We start from the raw sequence: 19350 nt of genomic DNA on the forward strand, positions 1-19350 counted from the left end.
CAAAGTAGGAGAAAATATTTGAAAAACTTTAGGCAGGCATTGGGTGAAGAAATAAAGCTGCTTCAGTTTCCTGCATCTTATATTTGAATTTCTGGTTTGATTCACAATTCCTATTTCTGATTCGGCTTCCTATTAATGCACATCCTGGGATGGCAGCAGATGGTATCTCACGTACTTGGATCCCTGCCACCCACATGGGTGAACCGGATGGAGTCATGAGCTCCTGGCTTCAGCCTGGTACAGCCCTGCCATGTTGCAGACATCCTGGGTGGGTTTGAACCAGAGATAGAAAATGTCTGTCTGTCTCTCCTTTTCAAATAAAAATAAATTTGAATAAATAATTTGAGAAAATATTTGAAAAACATGTTTGACAAAGGATTTATATTTAGTTAATACAAAATTCCCATTACTTGATCCTGGAGGTGGAGAGGAATCAACCTGGAGACATTACAACACCTGATTTCAAGGCATACTACAAAGCCGTAGGAATTAAAACAGCATGGTACTAGCATAAAAAATGACGCATAGATCAATGGAACAGAAGCAAGAGCCCAGAAATTAATCCATGTACATACAACTAACTGATATTTGACAAAATACCCAGAGTATACATTGGAGAGAGGATAATCTATTCAACAAATGGTGCTAGCAAACGATTCTGGCTCCCACCACTTAGAAATATCAACTCAAGATGGATCAAAAACTTAAATTTAAGACCTGAGACATTGCTGGAAGAAACTGTAGGGGATCCACTCTAAGACATTGGTATAGGGGACAATTTCTTGGCTCAGACCTTGAAAACACAGGCAAAAAAGCAAAATTCAATAAATTGGAGTATATCAAACTTAGAATATTCTGCACAGAAAAGGAAATCACCAATAGAGTGAAAGGGCTCCCAATAGAATGGGAAAAATATTTGCAACCTACTTGTCTGACAAAGGATTAATATTTAGGACATATCAGCAATCCAAACCAATTAACAGAAAGAACCCAATCCAGTGGAAAAAATGGACAAATGACCTCAACAGAAGATTCTTGAAAGCAGAAATCCAAATGGCCAACAAATATACAAAAAATTGTAAACATCAACCGCCACCAGGGAAATGTAAATAAAAACCAAAATTATGTATCACCTGATCCCTTTCAGAGTTACACTTGTACACTCCAGAACTTGTTAATAAAAACATAACAATTTAATGAGAAACAGGTAAAATATTTGAAAAGATATATCACAAAGGAAATCTAAAAAAAGGTCAATAATGGACAAAAAAGTGCTTAATATAATTACCCCTCAATGAAATGCAATTGAAATCACCATAAGATAAAAGCAAACAACCACTGGAATTGCTAAAAATTAAAAAGAAGTTAACTCTTATATAATGAAATGAGAATATTAAATGGGGGAGTGGAAATAATCTGGCAGCTTGTTACAAAAGTAAATACATATCTATCTTACGACCCAGAAATAATGCTCATAGGAACTTATACAGAAAAATAAAAATGTGTGCATCCAAAGATTCATGCAATATGGTTCACAGTAATTTTATTCATCAAACTTGGTATCCTTATCCTTCTCACCAATGCTCAAGTTTTGTTCTGCATCTAAACTGAGTACAACTCTAGTCAGGTATCCAAGCGTCTCACTCCTTGGAAACACCCTGTCTACTAGCCATCACCAGACAGGGAGCAGAAGAGTCAGACTGAATGGGTTGGAACTAGATGTTGGTGCTACCATGACTCCTGCCATGTTGGCAGATGTGCTAAAGCTCCCTTCCCCTCAGAGATGCCTGAAGCAGCTGAGAATATTAGAAGACAAGGAGCACAAATGCATCCAACACCCTCCACTGACAAAACAGATGAGCATCGGGGGGCATATGCACCACACGCATGAACTGTATTCCACAGTTGAGTCCAGATGCTAATGCTTTGGCAGTGGGAACCTACTCATTTACTTGGAAGACTTTCAATTAATACCCGTGTTGGCTGGCGCCGTGGCTCACTAGGCTAATCCTCCACCTTGCAGCGCCAGCACACCGGGTTCTAGTCCCCGTCGGGGCGCCGGATTCTGTCCCGGTTGCCCCTCTTCCAGGCCAGCTCTCTGCTGTGGCCCGGGAGTGCAGTGGAGGATGGCCCAAGTGCTTGGGCCTTGCACCCCATGGGAGACCAGGAGGGGCACCTGGCTCCTGCCATCGGATCAGCGCAGTGCGCCAGCCATGGCGGCCATTGGAGGGTGAACCAACGGCAAAAGGAAGACCTTTCTCTCTGTCTCTCTCTCTCTCGCTGTTCACTCTGCCTGTCAAAAAAAAAAAAAAAAAATACCCGTGTGTTCAGCACAATGCTCACACCCAACCTCAGTCGCCCTTTGTAACCCTGAGTCCACTTTTCTCTGTCTCAGTCACTTCAGAGAATAAACCCGTTACTCTGCTGTGGTAGAGGAGGGCACGGCTTTGAAGCTAGGGAAAGGAGACTGGAGTCCCGGGTACTTCTCATAATGACTTTCCAAAAACCTTGGTTTGAGACCTACATCACACTTAGCCCTCAAATGTATCATTGACTCCAATTCAAAAGGTTTCCTGAAGTTCTGTGAATAGTCTTCTTTTTTTTGGACTTACTCCAACTGCATCAGTTATGCAATGCTTTCCCCGACATACTGAATTAGCTTACACTCATTCTTCTTCTTTTATTCTTCCAACTTTGTTGCAATTTCTCTTCACTAATCATTTCCTCTTCAATTCCTTTATCTTTTGCATTTATCATTTCTAATTCACTAACACACTATCACTGGCTTTCAGGAGCATTACACTGACAATTTTTAACACATTATCTCTTCTCTATGTCTCTTGACTTCTCTTTGAGATTTTCCAAATTCTTAATTCCACTGAATGTTCACTGGTTGGTTTGGTTGAGTCATTTTTTGTTTGGTTAGTTTGTTCTTGTTTTGTTTTTCATCATCTCATCATTTAGGCAATATCTTATTTAACAAACTCTTATGTTTTATGCTATATAATTCTTTTTATATTTAAATCTTATCTAATTCCTTTTTGAGACTGTTTAGTGCTTTTTCATAATATCTTAGTCTTATGTTTTCTATTTCTTCTTTTTCTTTCATTTATTTAATCATTTAAACATGCCTACATAATAATAATCTTCAATATAATTCTATGGAAATAAAGTACAAAGTTTAAATTGATTCTTCAAGAATAGTTTTATATTGATTCTCTCAGTCATCCTCAGAGTATCACCAGTATGGGGCTAAATATTTTGTTGATTTCATAATTTGGTATTACTGAGGACAAGAAACTAGAATAATTCAAAATACTACCTACACAATGCACAGGCCTAGGCTTAAGAGCTATACTAGACATACAAATGTCTATCATTTCTCTGTTTCCCAGAAGAGCGTCTTTAATACTGCATATTTCCCTAAGGTTGCAGTAGTTAAAGCCTTTTACTTTATAGATGGGTGTGTGTATTAGGGGAGAAGGGAGCTTAGTCTCAACTATTAGCCTCTTATTATAGGACTAAGATTTCATCTTTCATACCTACCTATTAAAATAAATAACCGGGCTTTTACTTTAGGCCAAGCTAGAATAACTGGAAGTCAACCATCCCATCGTCAGCAACTATGAAACTGCACGAACACAAGTGGCAATGATTTATAGGCATGAAAAATAGGAATAGCAAAACTGCGAGCTTTGAGAGATGGGAAAGACTTGAACTGAGTCTATGTTTACTGCAGCTGTGTCTGGTAGAGTCAAAGTTTCCTCACTGCCAAAGAGGTGGATCAGAGTTCAATGCAACTAGAATTTGAGGATCAAACTGTAAAAGGGGAACAAACTGCACAGATGTTAATGCCTCAAGATCTGAAGGAGGGCTGTCCTCCAATCCTGAGCCAAGGCTGACCGAGCTTGCAAACAGTGAAATTTCAGGTCTTACAGAGAGCAGATGTTATGGGGGAAAACACTGCACAGTGACCAGAGGTTATGAAATGCTGGGACCTGTTGGAACTCCAGCCCACTGAGGGTAGGGAGACCTCCTTAAGCACTTTTGCATTCATTTGTGAATCCAAAACATCTACACTGCAGAGGCAACTATCAAGTCCCACATGAGGAGTCACAATTTTTATTGGTCCTATATAGTCATCTTTGTTCACCCCCTTCCTTTACTGCTGCTGCTTTATATTTTTCTCTTTCTCAACGCTTTAAATGTTTAAAAACTAGGACTGGCATTGTTGCTTAGTGGGTTAAGCCACCACCTGTGACACTGGCATCCCCTATGAGCACCAGTTCCAGTCCTGACTGTCTATTTGTGAGCTAGCTCCTTGCTCATGTTCCTGGGCAAACAGCAGATGGCTCAAGGACTTGCCCCACTGCCGACCAAGCAGAATACCCAGACAGAGTTCCTGGTTCCTGGATTCACCAATGGCCCAGCCCCAGCCACTGCAGCCATGTGCGGTGTCAAACAGTGAATAGGTGAGAGATCATCCCTCTCGTCTCCACCTCTCTCTGTAACACTGCCTTTCCAGTAAATAATATTTCTTTTTAAAAAAGTTTAAAATCACTGATATTTTTGGGCCATACACAAACAATTTGTAGGCCAAATGACTCCCCAAAACCAAAATTTTGGGACACTGACCTATATTAAGGACCATGCCATAGCATAGGAACAAATCAGCAATACATAAAATTCAAGGACTCACACACTGATAGTATCACTCACTATGATAAAATGGCATTTATTCCTGGGATGTAAGGATGGTCCAACGTAAACATCAATAAATGTGATACACATTCATAAAGGAATGATGGCAAGCAATAGAATGCATATGGAAAACAGTAAGGAGATTTTTCAGAAAAGTTAGAAGTAAAATTACTGCACTATTCAACAGTACCAATTCTGGATGCATGAATGAAAGAAAATCACTATTTTGAAGAGGAATTTTCAGTCCTGTGTTCATTGCAGAATTATAGCAGCTAAGAATATGGAAATGACCTAGATGCTCATCAATGGATGATAGGTACAGTGTCTGGGTTAGAATTAGAAGAATTAGACACAAAGAGACAGAAATACATGTCCAGAGCTAAGAGAAGGAGCATTCAATATAAACTGATATTCAGGAGACTTAGTAGGAATAACCAACAAAGACTTTAAATAATTTAATTGAAATATATTGAAGAATTAAGAAATCATATGAGGAATATTAGTTAAGAAGTGAAAACCTTTAAAAACATTAAAGTAAAAAAATAGAAACAAAATATATAATTACTGAAAAAAAAAGTTCGTTGGATTATGTGAAAGCATATTGGAGAAAGGATACAAATGAGTAAATGAGGGGCTGACGCTGTGGCGGAACGGGTTAACGCCCTGGCCTGAAGCGCCAGCATCCCATATGGGCACCGGCTGCTCCTCTTCCAATCCAGCTCTCTGCTGTGCCCTGGGAAACCAGGAGAAGATGACCCAAGTCCCTGGGCCCTTGCACCTGCGTGGGAGACCCAGAAGAAGCTTCTGGCTCCTGGCTTCAGATAGGCACAGCTCTGGCCATTGTGGCCATCTGGGGAGTGAACCATCGGATGGAAGACCTTTCTCTATCTCTCTGCCTCTCCTCTCTCTGTGTAACTCTGCCTTTCGAATAAACAAATAAATCTTTAAAAAAACACAAATGAGTAAATGTGAAGATACATCAAAACAAATAATGTTGTATGAAGAAAAGAAAGAAAAAGTTTGATATAAAAAACTCAGAGATGAAGTGACGTGGAAAAATATTTATCTGCATAATACTCTAGAAGTTGGAGTCTCAAAATGAAAATAAATTTAAAATGCAAAGAAATGTTGGAAAAATAAAATGTTGGAAAAAAGTTTAGACCAGAATATAATGTCTACTGAAAATGTCCTTCAAATATAATAAAATATTCAAGAAAGAAAACCTGCAATAATTCATCCCTAACTGATCTGTGCCGCAGAATGACAAAAGGGAAGTGACAGAACATGGAAAATCAGTTCTACACAAAGAAACGAGAGACTTCAAAAATACAAACATGGAAGATTTTATTTTTCTCTTCGCTTAATTTAAAAATTTAATTGGCATTAAATAAACTTTGACAAACTTCATAGTCACTATTTAATTATAATGTAAAATTCAGTGTGGTGAGTACTCACATATTCACAATGTTATGTAACCATCACCACTGCTTATTGGCATAATATTTTTCACCACTCCAAATCGAAATCCTCTAACTATGAAGTAGTTACTCCCAATCTTCCTTACCCAGCTGTTGTTTGGGACATTTTATTTAAATAGGATCATACAATATCCGACATTGTGTGTCTGACTGCTTTCACGAAACATAATGTATTCAAGATTCACCATGTTGCAGCATGAATCCGTACTGCACTCATTTTTATGACCAAACAATGTTTCAGCATAGAAATAACCCATTACTTGCTTGTCCACTGTCGCTCCCCCTCTTTGTGGAGGAACGACACTAGACCCTGCGCTGTTCTTTCGTCTGCTCGGCCCTTCCCGGGTTTGCTGCTGGTCCTTCCCGGGTTGGCTGCCGATCCTTCCACTTCCGTGGAAGGGCGGCTCCCCCTGCCACTTTCCCCACTTCCGCGGGGGAGTGGCACACTGCCGGCCGGCTCTCTCGGGGGCTGCTCAGATGTTATCCGGATGTTCCCCTTAGATGTTCCTGGTGCATGTTGTCTCTCTCCTCCTTTATAGTCCTCTTCCACCAATCTCAACTCTGCTACCCACACGCCGAGTACGCTGCTCTCCTCCAATCGGGAGCAGGATCAGCTCCTGCAGGTTATTGGTCGAACTGGAGGCAGCTGTGTAGAAGTTGTTTACTCCTCTCCCAGCGCCGTATTGTGGGAGAGCAGATGCATAGAATAAGTCTTAATTCCAGTAACTTAGTCCAGTCCGAGTTGCTCCCCACAGTCCACTGATCAGCTGATGAGCATTTAGGTTTTATTCCACTTTGCAGATACTGTGAATAATGCTGCTATGAACATCCATGATACACTTTTTTTGTGTGGATGTCTGTTTTCAATTCTTTCAGGCATATACAAAGATATAAGTGTACTTGAGGTGAATCTGAATTCTGATATTGTTGGGCAAATTGTTACATACGTGCCCAGTAGATTTGGTTGGTTCACAGTCTTGCTCATGTCTACCATCTCCTTGCTGTTTTTCTGTTGAATTATTCTATCTATTATCAGAAAATGTGATATAAAAGCCCCTAATGATTACATTTGATCTCTGTTTCTCCCTACAAATTTATCAATTCTGCTTCATGTATTTGGGGATCTGTTGTGCTGATATGTTTATAATTATTATATCTTATTGGCATTTTTATCATTGTGAAATGTTCTTATTTGTCTCTCATAACCATTTTTTCTTATTTTTTGTGATATTACTGCACCACTCCAACTCATTTTTGGATAGTATTTTTGAGGGCTCTTTACTCCCATCCTTAAATTTTCAACCTATTCATGTATCTGAATATAAAATGAATCATCTAAATGGAATGTATAGTTAAATGGCCAAATTTTCTCATATTCTCTATAATTTTTAGGATTTCTATTTTCTCAAGCTTTTTTAAAGATTCATTTATTTTACTTGAAAGTCAGAGTTACACAGAGAGGCAGAGAGAGAGGTCTTCCATCTGATTGTTCATGCCACAATGGCCGGAATTGCACCGATCCGAAGCCAGGAGCCGAGAGTTTCTTCCGAGTCTCCCATGCAGGTGCAAGGGCCCAAGGACTTGAGCCATCTTCTACTGCTTTCCCAGGCCTTAGCAAAGAGCTGGATGGGAAGTGGAGCAGCCGGGTCTCGAACCAGTGCCCATATGAGACGCTGGTGCTTCAGGCCGGGGTATTAACCCACTGCGCCACAGCGCCAGCCCTTCTCAAGTTTTTTGAAAGAAAAAAAAAAAGAGATAGAGATCTCTCATCTGCTGGTTCAATCTCCAGATGCCTGCAATGACTGGGGCTAGCCTAGGCTGTAACCAGACGCTGAGAAATCAGTCCAGGTCTCCCATGTACGTGGGTGGCCATTACCCAACTTCTGAGTCATCATCACTCTCTCGTAGGGTACGCAGTATCAGGCAGCTGGGATACGAAGCTGAGCCGGGACTCAGACTTGGGCTTTTCAATATGGGATGTGAGCATCCCAAGTTGTGTTTTAACTGCTATGCCAAATGGCCACTCCACTTGAGGATTTTTTTTTTCAGTTGCTTCCACGTAAGTTTTAATTAAATTAAATTGTATGAATTTTAAAATATTAATTTGTTATCACCTTAACTCATAATTTTATGTCAATTCACTTCCAATTGTGTAAAAAATATTTTCTTCTATATAGTAAAAATTTATCTTAAATACCTCTTTGCTCTAAAAACTAAGGAAATACTCAACAAAACAAAGACATTTCAAAAGACCACAGGACCAGATACAGGATCCCTACTGTCAAATAATGGGCAATTTGAGAATAAAAATAAATAATGATAATTGATTATAAATAATTCATGAAATTAAAATACATGAGTCTAAAAAAAATAAAATGCATGAGTCCACATCATAAAAATATATAAATGGGGATAAGTAAGAAAAGTTTTTCTGCATAGTAGAATCCAACTACTAAATATAGAAAGACTAATTAGGAACTAGAAAACCAACTTATGAAAACCAGTTAATAAGTTTTCCGAGGGTTTTACATTTATATATTCTTAAAATATTTGAATAAAATCTTTATTAATTACAAAGAGGAACATTTCAATGTATAGAAATGGAAAATACTATTTTATCCAACTCATCAATGCCAGCATCACCAGTTGGGGGTAAATTGACATTACATGCCTTCTAAAAAGATTAACTGAGAGGAATACCACCCCATCACCTCAGTAGTAGTCTTGCCAAAAATTCATATCCTAAATCTAATAATGAGAAAACATCAGACAAATCAAAATTGAAGTACATTCTACAATGCAGCTGACTTGAAATGCTTAAAAAAAAATCCAAGGTCAAGAAGCACAAAGAAATACTAAGAACTAGTCCAAATTAGACACTAAAAAGATGTGACAACTAAATGTAATTCTGGATCCTGGATTTGATCCTAGACTGGGAACAATCAATAGCTATATGGGAATTTATTGGGACAATTGATAAAAAGGGTAAGATGAAACTATTGCATTAATATCAGATTTCCTTATTTTCATAACTCTAATCTGGTTACACAAGAGAATGCTCTTGTTCTTAGTATATACCCACTGATATAGTTAAGTATAAAGGAACATGATGTTTTGATTATACTCACAATTTTTTTCAAGTAAAAGTACAATCACACACAGACACATAAAGATAGAAATAGAGAGTAAAATATCAAGTTTGTAGAAATAAGATTTATATGAGAACAATCAAGTATTTTTGAAATTTTTCTATACATTTAAAATTATATCAAAATACAGGTTTTTTTTTTTTTGATGGGCAGAGTGGACAGTGAGAGAGAGAGAGACAGAGAGAAAAGTCTTCCTTTGCCGTTGGTTCAACCTCCAATGGCCGCCATGGCTGGCGCGCTGCAGCCAGCACATCGCGCTGATCCAAAGGCAGGAGCCAGGTGCCCCTCCTGGTCTCCCATGGGGTGCAGGGCCCAAGCACTTGGGCTATCCTTCACTGCACTCCCGGGCCACAGCAGAGAGCTGACCTGGAAGAGGGGCAACCGGGACAGAATCCGGCGCCCCAACCGGGACTAGAACCCGGTGTGCCAGCACCGCAAGGTGGAGGATTAGCCTAGTGAGCTGTGGCGCCAGCAAAATACAGTTATACTTGAGCCATCACAGAGTAAGAGGAACTGGTTTCACCCTCCCAACTGAAACAACTAAAATTTGCACACAAAATATAAAACAATGGTTTTCAAGACACAGGATACCAAGCAGTAGCATCAGTAAATCAGGAGTAAAGAGAAAAAAATGAGGAGAAAATGACCCTGGTTTCCAGGACGTTAGGAAAGAGAAGGGACACCATGATAGAGCCCAAAAATGTCCTCAGATTGAGGAAATACAGAGATGAGACTGGAAAACCAATGTGATCAGGTAAAATGGCAATTTATTGGAAAGGGAAAAATTGTCACCAAAAGAGAACTCCAGAGAGTCTATCTCAAGTCCTCAGCTAGGTACTATTCAAAGAATACACAGAAAGAAGTTGTCAAACACCCAAAAACAACAGAGGGAAAATTCTCAGCATTTGCATATGGCCAGAAGTCATTCATATTCCTACCATCTAAAATAGAAATCTTCACAATTCACAAGGATAGTGTCACAGTACAGGAGAGAAGACATGCTAACAAGCTTAAAAGCATGCCTCAGAAATATCTTAAATGGTTTTCAAATAATGTAACTGTGTTTCATAACAGAGTTCAAGAATATTTATAGTGCTATGAAAATGCCTAGCCTTCCAACAAGGTGAAATACAAAGTAGCTGGCTTGCAACCAAACACCAGGAAACATGCAAATAAGCTTAAAAATTAAGCCCACAAAGAAGAGAAAACTCCACTAATGGACAGAGATAAACAAATGATACAATTGATAAAATTAGTAGACAATGACATTAACATGGTTATGATAACTATATTCCATTTGTTAAGATAAGTACAGGAAAGACTGAATATGTCAAAAAACAATGAATGTATTTTTAAAATCCTAACTGAATTTACAGAGATAAAACTACAATGTTTAAGATTACACTGGCCGGCGCCGCGGCTCACTAGGCTAATCCTCCGCCTAGCGGCGCCGGCACACCGGGTTCTAATCCCGGTTGGGGCACCGGATTCTGTCCCGGTTGCCCCTCTTCCAGGCCAGCCCTCTGCTGTGGCCAGGGAGTGCAGTGGAGGATGGCCCAGGTGCTTGGGCCCTGCACCCCATGGGAGACCAGGAAAAGCACCTGGCTCCTGGCTCCTGCCATCGGATCAGCGCGGTGCGCCGGCCGCATCGCGCTGGCCGCGGCGGCCATTGGAGGGTGAACCAACGGCAAAGGAAGACCTTTCTCTCTGTCTCTCTCTCTCACTGTCCACTCTGCCTGTCAAAAAAAAAAAAAAAAAAGATTACACTGGATGGGATTAAAAACAGGTTAGATTCTGCAGAGGAACAGATTAGTAACCTTGAATGTATAGTGATGTAAACTAAGGTTAACACACAGAAAAAAACAGAATAAAATGACATCAGGTGATTCTCTTCAATACAATTTACAGATAATTGTAGTCCCTGAAGGAAACATGTGCAGAGAATACAGAAAAAAAAGATTTTTTTCTATTTTTGACATATCTAAGGAGATCAATTAACATAAATATACCTGCATAATAAACATAAATTAGGGACCAGCTCTGTGGTGCAACAGGTTAAAGCCCCGGAGTGAAGCACTAGCATCCCACATGGACATGGTTCTACACCTGGCTGCTCCTCCTCCGATCCAGCTCTCTGCTATGGCTTAGGAAAGCAGTAGAAGATGGCCAAGTCCTTGGGCCCCTGCACCTGCGTGGGAGACCTAGCAGAAGCTCCTGGCTCCTGACTTCAGATTGGTACTGCTCTGGCTGTTGCAGCCATTAGGGGAGTGACCCAGTGGATGGAAGACTTCTCTTTCTCTCTCTGTGTGTCTCTATCTCACTCTGTAACTCTTTCAATTACATAAAAATAAACCTTTAAAAGCACAAACTAAACTACAACAAGACACATCTTATTGAAAAAATGATCATCCATAAGAATGGCAACAGACTTCTTGTCATAAACCATATGGCAAAGAACAGTAACAGAGTATCTTTCCAATATTGAAAGAGAAACATATCAACAGGGAATTTTATACCCAGTGAAAGTATCTGTCAAACTAAAGGCAAAATAAGAGGTTTGTCAGATAAACAAATACTGCAGCAATTCATCACAAGCAGAGGAAACTTTGGTGATAGAATTTCAGTAAGAAAGAAAATGAGATACCAAGTGGAAATCAGCAGTCATACAAAGAGAATCTCTGAACATAGTAAGCATGTAGGTTAATATAATAGATTTTTTACTAATTTTAAGATCTCCTTAAAGTCAATGGGCTGCTTTATAGGCAAAAGTCACAGCAATGTGTCCTTGATGGAAAAGGGGCTTGGAAGTGTGATCCTGGAATGACTGATACTATGTGATGGGTGGAGCCATACCACTTGATGGTAGATGTGATAATCTAAAAATGCCCACAATAAACCATAAAGCAGTAACAATAAAAGAGTTACAGCTAATAAATAAAAAAGAGAAAAGATAACTGGAATTGCTAGTATAGCAACTGAGGATTCCAGGAAAAAGTTCAGGGGAGTTTGCACCTACCCTGAACACTTCTCTGAGGCCCTTCCCTGCCTACATATGAGAAGCACTGAGGTCAGAGAGGGAGAGATGTCCCCATCTCAGCTACTCACGGTAAAGGTCTGCTGAAGCCTCAGTGTGGAGCAGAAGCACAGAGAAAAATCCCACGATAGCCTGAACCTTCCAGTGAACTCCAGTTAATGACGCTCTCCACTAGAGCTTTGGAAGGAAAGCTGAGTTGATACCTGAGGTGCAGACTCAGGACACCTGCTGGAGCCTGAGAGACATCAAAGAGAATGAAAGCAGCTCCACGGGCATTTCAGATAGTTTCCCGAGGAAAGAGTTTGTTATTTGTATTAGGACAAGAGTACAATGACCAAAGGGGCACATCTGAACAACAGCAGGTCCTGTTGAAATACAAGACAGAGCCTGAAAACTAAGAAACCACATGCACATTCTAGGACTTAAGCTGGGTACAAAGTCATAGCCTCTGCTCTCATGGAAGGGGTAAGCGACCCAGGAAAGAACCAGTTAGGCACAGGTGTGCATGGTCTGCTGAAGTCCAGTGGTAGAGGCAAATAGAACAAACTCCTAGGCTGGTGCCACGGCTCACTAGGCTAATCCTCCACCTGCAACGCCGGCACCCGGTTTCTAATCCCGGTTGGGGCATTGGATCCTGTCCCGGTTGCTTCTCTTCCAGTCCAGCTCTCTGCTGTGGCCCAGGAGGGCAGTGGAGGATGGCCCAGGTACTTGGGCCCTGCACCCACATGGGAGACCAGGAGAAGCACCTGGTTCCTGGCTTCGGATCAGCACAGCATGCCGGCCACAATGTGCCAGCCGTAGCGGCCACTTGGGGGGTGAACCAACAGAAAAAGGAAGACCTTTCTCTCTGTCTCTCTCTAACGCTGCCTGTCAAAAACAAAACAAAACAAAACAAAACAAACTCCTAGGTCCAAAACCTTAAAATAATCAAAAGCTTTTTTTAAATCAAAGTTTATTTTTTACAGTTGAGAGAGAAAGAGGGCGGGGCAAGATCTGGGGCTGGCATTGTGGTGCATCCCATTTGAGCACCATTTAACGACTCAGCTGCTCCACTTCCAATCCAGCTCCCTATTCAGGCACCTGGGAAAGCAGTGGAGAATGGCCCAAGTCTTTGGGCCACTGCCATCCACATGGGAGACCCAGAAGAAGCTCCTGGCTCCTGGTTTGAGGCCAGCCCAGCCCCAGCCATTGTGGTCATTTCAGGAATATAATTGCCTTTCAAATACTTTTTTTATAAAGAGAGATGTGGGAAGCAGGGCCCGGCTCCCACAACAGGGTGCTGAGAGGGAGTAAACAAGTTCTACACAGCGGCTTCGGCTGCTTCATCAATTTGACTAAGGAGCTGCAGGGGCTGACCCAACCTCTGATTGGAAGAAAGCAGCGTGCTCAGCACACGGGCAGTGGGGCACGGATTGGTGGAAGAGGACTATAAAAGGGGACTCAACTGCACTTTCTGGGACAACTACTGTCTCCGGGCTGGTGGAAAGTTCGGGGGGTGGTTGGATGGAGAGTTGGTGGAGAGTTCGCTGGGGAGCTCATTATTTCGCTCTTCTCTTTACCTGTTCTTGCGTTGCTAGAGAAAAAACCGACTGAAAGGGAATAACAGCGTCTGGCCGGTGCCGCTCCTCTGCTCTCGGAGGAGCGACAGAGAGAGATCTTCCAGCTGCTGGTTCACTCCCCAAATGGCCACAATGGCTAGAACTAGGTCAGATGGAAGCCAGGAGCTTCTTCCAGGTTTCCCACGAGGGTGCAGCAGCCCAAGTACTTGGGCCATCTTACACTGCTTTCCCAGGCCACAAGCAGGTAGCTGGATCAGAAGTGGAGTGGCCGGGACCCAAACCGGCACACCTACGGGATGCTAGAGCTGCAGGCAGCAGCTTTACCCACCATGCCACAGCGCCAGCCCCAGTCAGAGCTTTAATTAGCTAGATATGACAAAAGCAAAAGCAGCCAAAATCAAGACCAACTCCACAATGTTTTCACTCCCAACAGAGTCTTGACCAAGTCGTATCCATTCCTTTTATACATGGTGTTCACAACAAATGAAGAAAAAAAATGTGGTCCACTATCTAAAAAGACACAGTCAACATAAGCAAAAACAGGGAAAAAGATGAAGCATAAACTGAGGGCTGAAAAACAGAAAAAGTAAATGAAAAATAAGAGACAGCTAAGAAAATGGAAAAGAGTACATTGGCATTACAAATATGTAATTGGAATTATAAAGGAAGAGAGATAGCAAGTAGAATAAGTAACTTAATGTATTATATCTAAATGTTGTCCAAAGCTGAACAGACATCAACCCACAAATCACAGGAACTCAGCACATCATAAACAAGATAAATAGAAAGAAATTACACGTAAGCATAGTATAGCCAACTTTTGAAGTCCGAAGAGAAAGAGAAGTTCCTGAAAGCAAACACAATACCTGATTTTGGGTCCCAGCTCCACTCCCAATCCCAGCTCCCCTTTAATTTGCTCCCTGGGAAGTGATAGGTGATGGCTTAAGAGATGGGTCCCTGACAGCAAATGGGAGACCCAGAGTCAGTTTCAGGCTTTCCGGCTCCTGACTTTGGCCTGGTCCAGTCCTGGCTGTTGTGGGTATTTGGAGAGTGACCCAGTGATTAGGTAGGTCTCTCCCTCTCTTCCTCTCTCTCTCTCTCTCTCTCTCCCTTTTCCTCCTCCCCTCACATAAGCACTGAATATAGAATATAATGGATCAATCAGCATCATTAAAGTACTAAAAGAACAGCTCTTTTAATCTGGAATTCAATATCTAGAAAACATATTTTTCAAAATCAGAAATATATTTTCAGGCAAATATTCATAAAATTACTTTCATCTGACCTTCACTTAAAAATAATGCTGTGAAACTTTCTGGTTGAAAACAATGATGCAAGAACAAAACTTGATTTAATAGAAAAAAAGTGAAATATTATGTCAATAAACAGTAAATATAAAAGATCATATACACAGTTTTGGAGAGTGGACATAGAAATCTATTAAATAATTTTTAACTTGGTCACATAATAATAGATAATAAATATGCTTGAATAATTTGAAGATGCATGTCATAATCTCTAGAGCAATAGCTTACAGAAAAACCCAAGCATAACTAATATGCTAATGGAAGAGATAAAATGTAATACCAAAAATCACCTAAATAACCTAAAAAAGGCAGCAAGCAAAGATCACAGTGACAAACAATAGATGGAATACATTGAAAACACATACTAAAATGGCAAAATCTAAATATACAAATAAATGTTAGATGTAAGGTTTAATGTGACAAAGATCAGATATTTAATTTTTTAAAAGATTGTTTTATTTATTTGAAAGGCAGAGCATGAGAGAGAGAGAGAGAGAGAGAGAGAGAGAGAGAAGGATCTTCTGTCCACTGGTTTGTCCCCAAAATGGTCACATGACCAGGGCTAGATCAGGCCGAAGGCAGGAGCTCCATCTGGGTTTCCCATACAGGTTACGGGGCCCAACCACTTGGGCTATTATTCACTGTCTCCATGGGCACATTTAGCAGAAAGCTGGACTGAGCGCAGAGCAGCCAGGAGCCAAGCCAGCACTCTGATGGGGAATGCCTGTGTTACAAATGGGGACTGAACCCACCGTGCCATAATACTGGCACCAAGAGCAGCTATTTTCATTCATGGCAAGAAACAGTTTCAAGACAAAGAAACAAATATGTCGCAAGTCAAACAATTTTATAAAATAAGTTGTGTCGACACTTCATACAAATTCAGCAAGCGGAACAGTTAGTTGACTTTTTAAATACTGGACACAATAAACTCAGAGTTTATTAAACAGTCAGAGGGAAACTTGAGAATGAGAAAAAAACACAATTCACCCAAAAGACAAAACAATCTTAGATACATAGGTGCCTAGCAACAAAGCCCCAAATAAGAAATCAAAACGAGAAACAACTGAAAAATAAGAGAGGGATCCAAGACAGAGACAAGGCAGAACAGCAAAGAGAAGACTGCACTTCTGGGAGATCACCTGAGGGAGAACTTTGGTAGAGAAGAGACAGGAACTGTAAACAGCACAGAAGCTCTGAGAACATCAGAGAGAGAGAGAGAGAGGACCTACGCATAGCATAGCAGCTCCTACCTCAGATCCATAGCTGGAGGGAAGCTTCCTTGCCAGCAAAGCCCTCGCCAACACTGTAGACTAGAAGCCCTGTCTACAGGAGAATTCCACGAGTCCTCACTAGCGTCAAATCCAGTCTAGAAAGCTAACCGGGGTGCAGGCAACTTCTTTGCTTCACAGAAAAAAAAAAAAAAAAAGGAACCCACATGGCCTCCATCCACCCACAGAGCTCCAGCCCCAAGTGGTTGCGGTACAGCCACTGCTGAACTCCATCCTGCCTTAGGAGATGGCAAGTAGCCCCATCACTGCCGGAAGCCCTGGAACCAGAGGCAGGCCACTTCACAGGGCAGCGAGCATGTTCCCCGGGCACCGCACTTACAGGTTACCGGACAACAGTCCTGCAGTCATACTCACTCACTGTGTGTAACCTGGGGATGTCCCCTCTGGTCCTTGGGGCTGAGTGCCAGCAGCAGCAGATCCCCATGCCTAGACGACCACACCTGAGCAAGGCCACTTCTCTGGAGCACTGAGAGGGCCCCGCCTGTGTCACTATGCTCCAGGCCTGCACCCACTGGTGCACAATCTCCTGTATAACATGCAATCACCATGGACCCTGGACCCGGGGCGTGGCAGCCCTGGAGTGGGATTGTTGGAGCCATATTCCAGAATTAGCCGAGTTCTCCCTGTGAGACCTGGAGAGGACCCTCTCTGTATTCCATTGTTCCACACCTCTACTTTCAGATGCACAATCACCAGCGTATAACCTGTGTGTGACATGTGGTACCTAGGTAAGATCTCCACTAAATCCTGCAGCTGTCAGATTGTGACCGGTAGGTCTATAAGTCTGGAAACACCTGCACTTGCCCTGTGGAACCTCGGGAGGACTCTGTCTGCATTCCACAGCTGCAGGACAGTTATTGCCAGTGCGTAACACCCAGAAAAATGTGTGCTTTTCCAGTGTGACCTGGAAGAGGTACTCTTCCTGCCCTACAGCTCCAGTACTGTGTCTGTTAGTACTATATTCCTCAGAGTAAGTGTAACTGCCCTGTGGGACATAGTGAAGCCCCTCCCTGTACTCCACAACTACAGAGCCAGTGTAAATCGCCAGCATGATCTATACTCAGCCCATGCGCCTGGGGGCAAAGTCGCACTCACATGTCCTAGTGCTGAGACCAGGGATTTCTGTGCGATAAGCTCAGCATCACCCATCCCCAGACAGCAGGATCCAGCGGGTTCTCATACACATCACACAGTTCCGGGCCACAGCATCGCTCCAGCTTTCCTGGTGGGACACTCACAGCCTCCTCTGCAGCCCACAATGCCACAAATGTGCTTATATCCATCATAAACCCTAGTGTGACTGACAGCCAACTCGCTGGGGCCTGAAGACGCCACTGAAAGCCCACGTTGGCCTCAACGTCCTGCTGCTCCCTTTGTTAATTGTTGCAGACCAGACAACTGTGGCACTCACAGACACTGCAGATATTGACTACAGCTGAAGAAATCACTGGGCGTTCACGCTTCCGGACTCACCTAGAACTGGAGCCAAAGCAACTACCCAATTGGCACTCTACATTCTGCGTAAACAAAGTGTCTTTTCCAATAAAAGCTACTCCAAAAGAAGAAGGAGCTGTTACAACACATGCACAAAACATCAAAGTAAAGGCACAGGAAACAGAAATAAGCAAGGAAGCATACATGCTGAAAAGAACGCCATAGTTCTCCAGAAATATGGTCATGCAGAAATCAGAAGCTCAAAGTACTCCAAAAAGAGACTTGACAAAACAGAACTTCTCTGAGACACATTATAGTCAAATTGTCAAAAGTTAAAAACAAGGAGAGAATCCTAAAGGCAGTGATAGAAACAAATAAAACTACACATAAAAGAAAGCTTACATAATCACAGCAGGCGTCTCAGCAATCTGCAGACCACAAGATAACAGAATGACACAGCGAAAGTCTTTAAAGGAAAAACTTCCAAACTGAAAGAATCACCAACAGAATGACACAGTGAAAGTCTTTAAAGGAAAAACTTCCAAACTGAAAGAAGAATCACCTAAATGAAAAGCTTATTTTCTTTTTAATATTTTTAATTTATTTGAGAGGTAGAGTTACAGACAGTCAGAGGGAGAGACAGAGAGAAAGGTCTTTCCTCCATTGGTTCAGTCCCCAATTGGCCGCAAGGACGAGGAGCTGCACCAATCCAAAGCCAGGAGCCAGGCGCCCCCTCCTGGTCTCCCATTCGGGTGCAGAGCCCAAGCACTTGGGCCATCCTCCACTGCTTTCCCAGGCCACAGCAGAGAAGAGGTTGGAAGAGGAGCAACCAGGACTAGAACCAGCGCCCCCATGAGATGCTGGTGCCACAGGTGGAGGATTAACCTAGTGTGCCATGGTGCCGGCCCCAAGAAAGCTTATTTTCGAAATGATAAACCTAATAGACAAATTTTAGATAGTCTAACAAAGGAAAAAACTTCAAATAACTAAAATTAGAGATAAAAAATGAGTAAAGACATCACAACCAATACCACAAAATAAAAGATCATACTGAGCTACTATGAACTACCATAAACTTAAAAAACTGGACAGTCTTGAGGAATTCAAGCAGATAGAGAACATGTTAATAGACCCATAAAAATTAGCAATATGCAATTAATGATTTAAAGTCACCCATCAAAAAAAAGTCCAGGATCTAATGGCTTTACAACTGAATTCTAAAAACACTGAAAGAAGAACTAACTCCAATACTTTTCAAACTGTTCCAAAATATTGAAAAGGATGAAACTCTACCAAACTCTTTTTATAAGACCAACTTTACTCTGATACCAAAACCAAAGGAAGACATAACACAGAGTCTAGATTCCAAGATGGCAGAATAGGGAGGGAGCTTATG

At 41.6% G+C, this 19350-nt stretch overlaps 1 long non-coding RNA gene across 4 annotated transcripts in view; it reads right to left on the reverse strand.

Annotated features, from left to right (window-relative positions):
* LOC149125274 (uncharacterized) overlaps window positions 1-12588 on the reverse strand; it is a 220174-nt gene extending 207586 nt beyond the window's left edge. For all 4 annotated transcript variants that reach the window (XR_016211362.1, XR_016211360.1, XR_016211363.1 and 1 more), the window contains exon 1: window positions 12434-12588. This is a non-coding gene — a long non-coding RNA (uncharacterized LOC149125274). The remainder of the gene's footprint in view (window positions 1-12433) is intronic.
* Between the last annotated feature and the right edge of the window lie 6762 nt (window positions 12589-19350).

Source organism: Oryctolagus cuniculus, chromosome 7 (assembly GCF_051225735.1).
Source record: "Oryctolagus cuniculus isolate XC-2025 breed Fujian yellow rabbit chromosome 7, ASM5122573v1, whole genome shotgun sequence".
Classification (NCBI taxonomy): Eukaryota; Metazoa; Chordata; class Mammalia; order Lagomorpha; family Leporidae; genus Oryctolagus; species Oryctolagus cuniculus.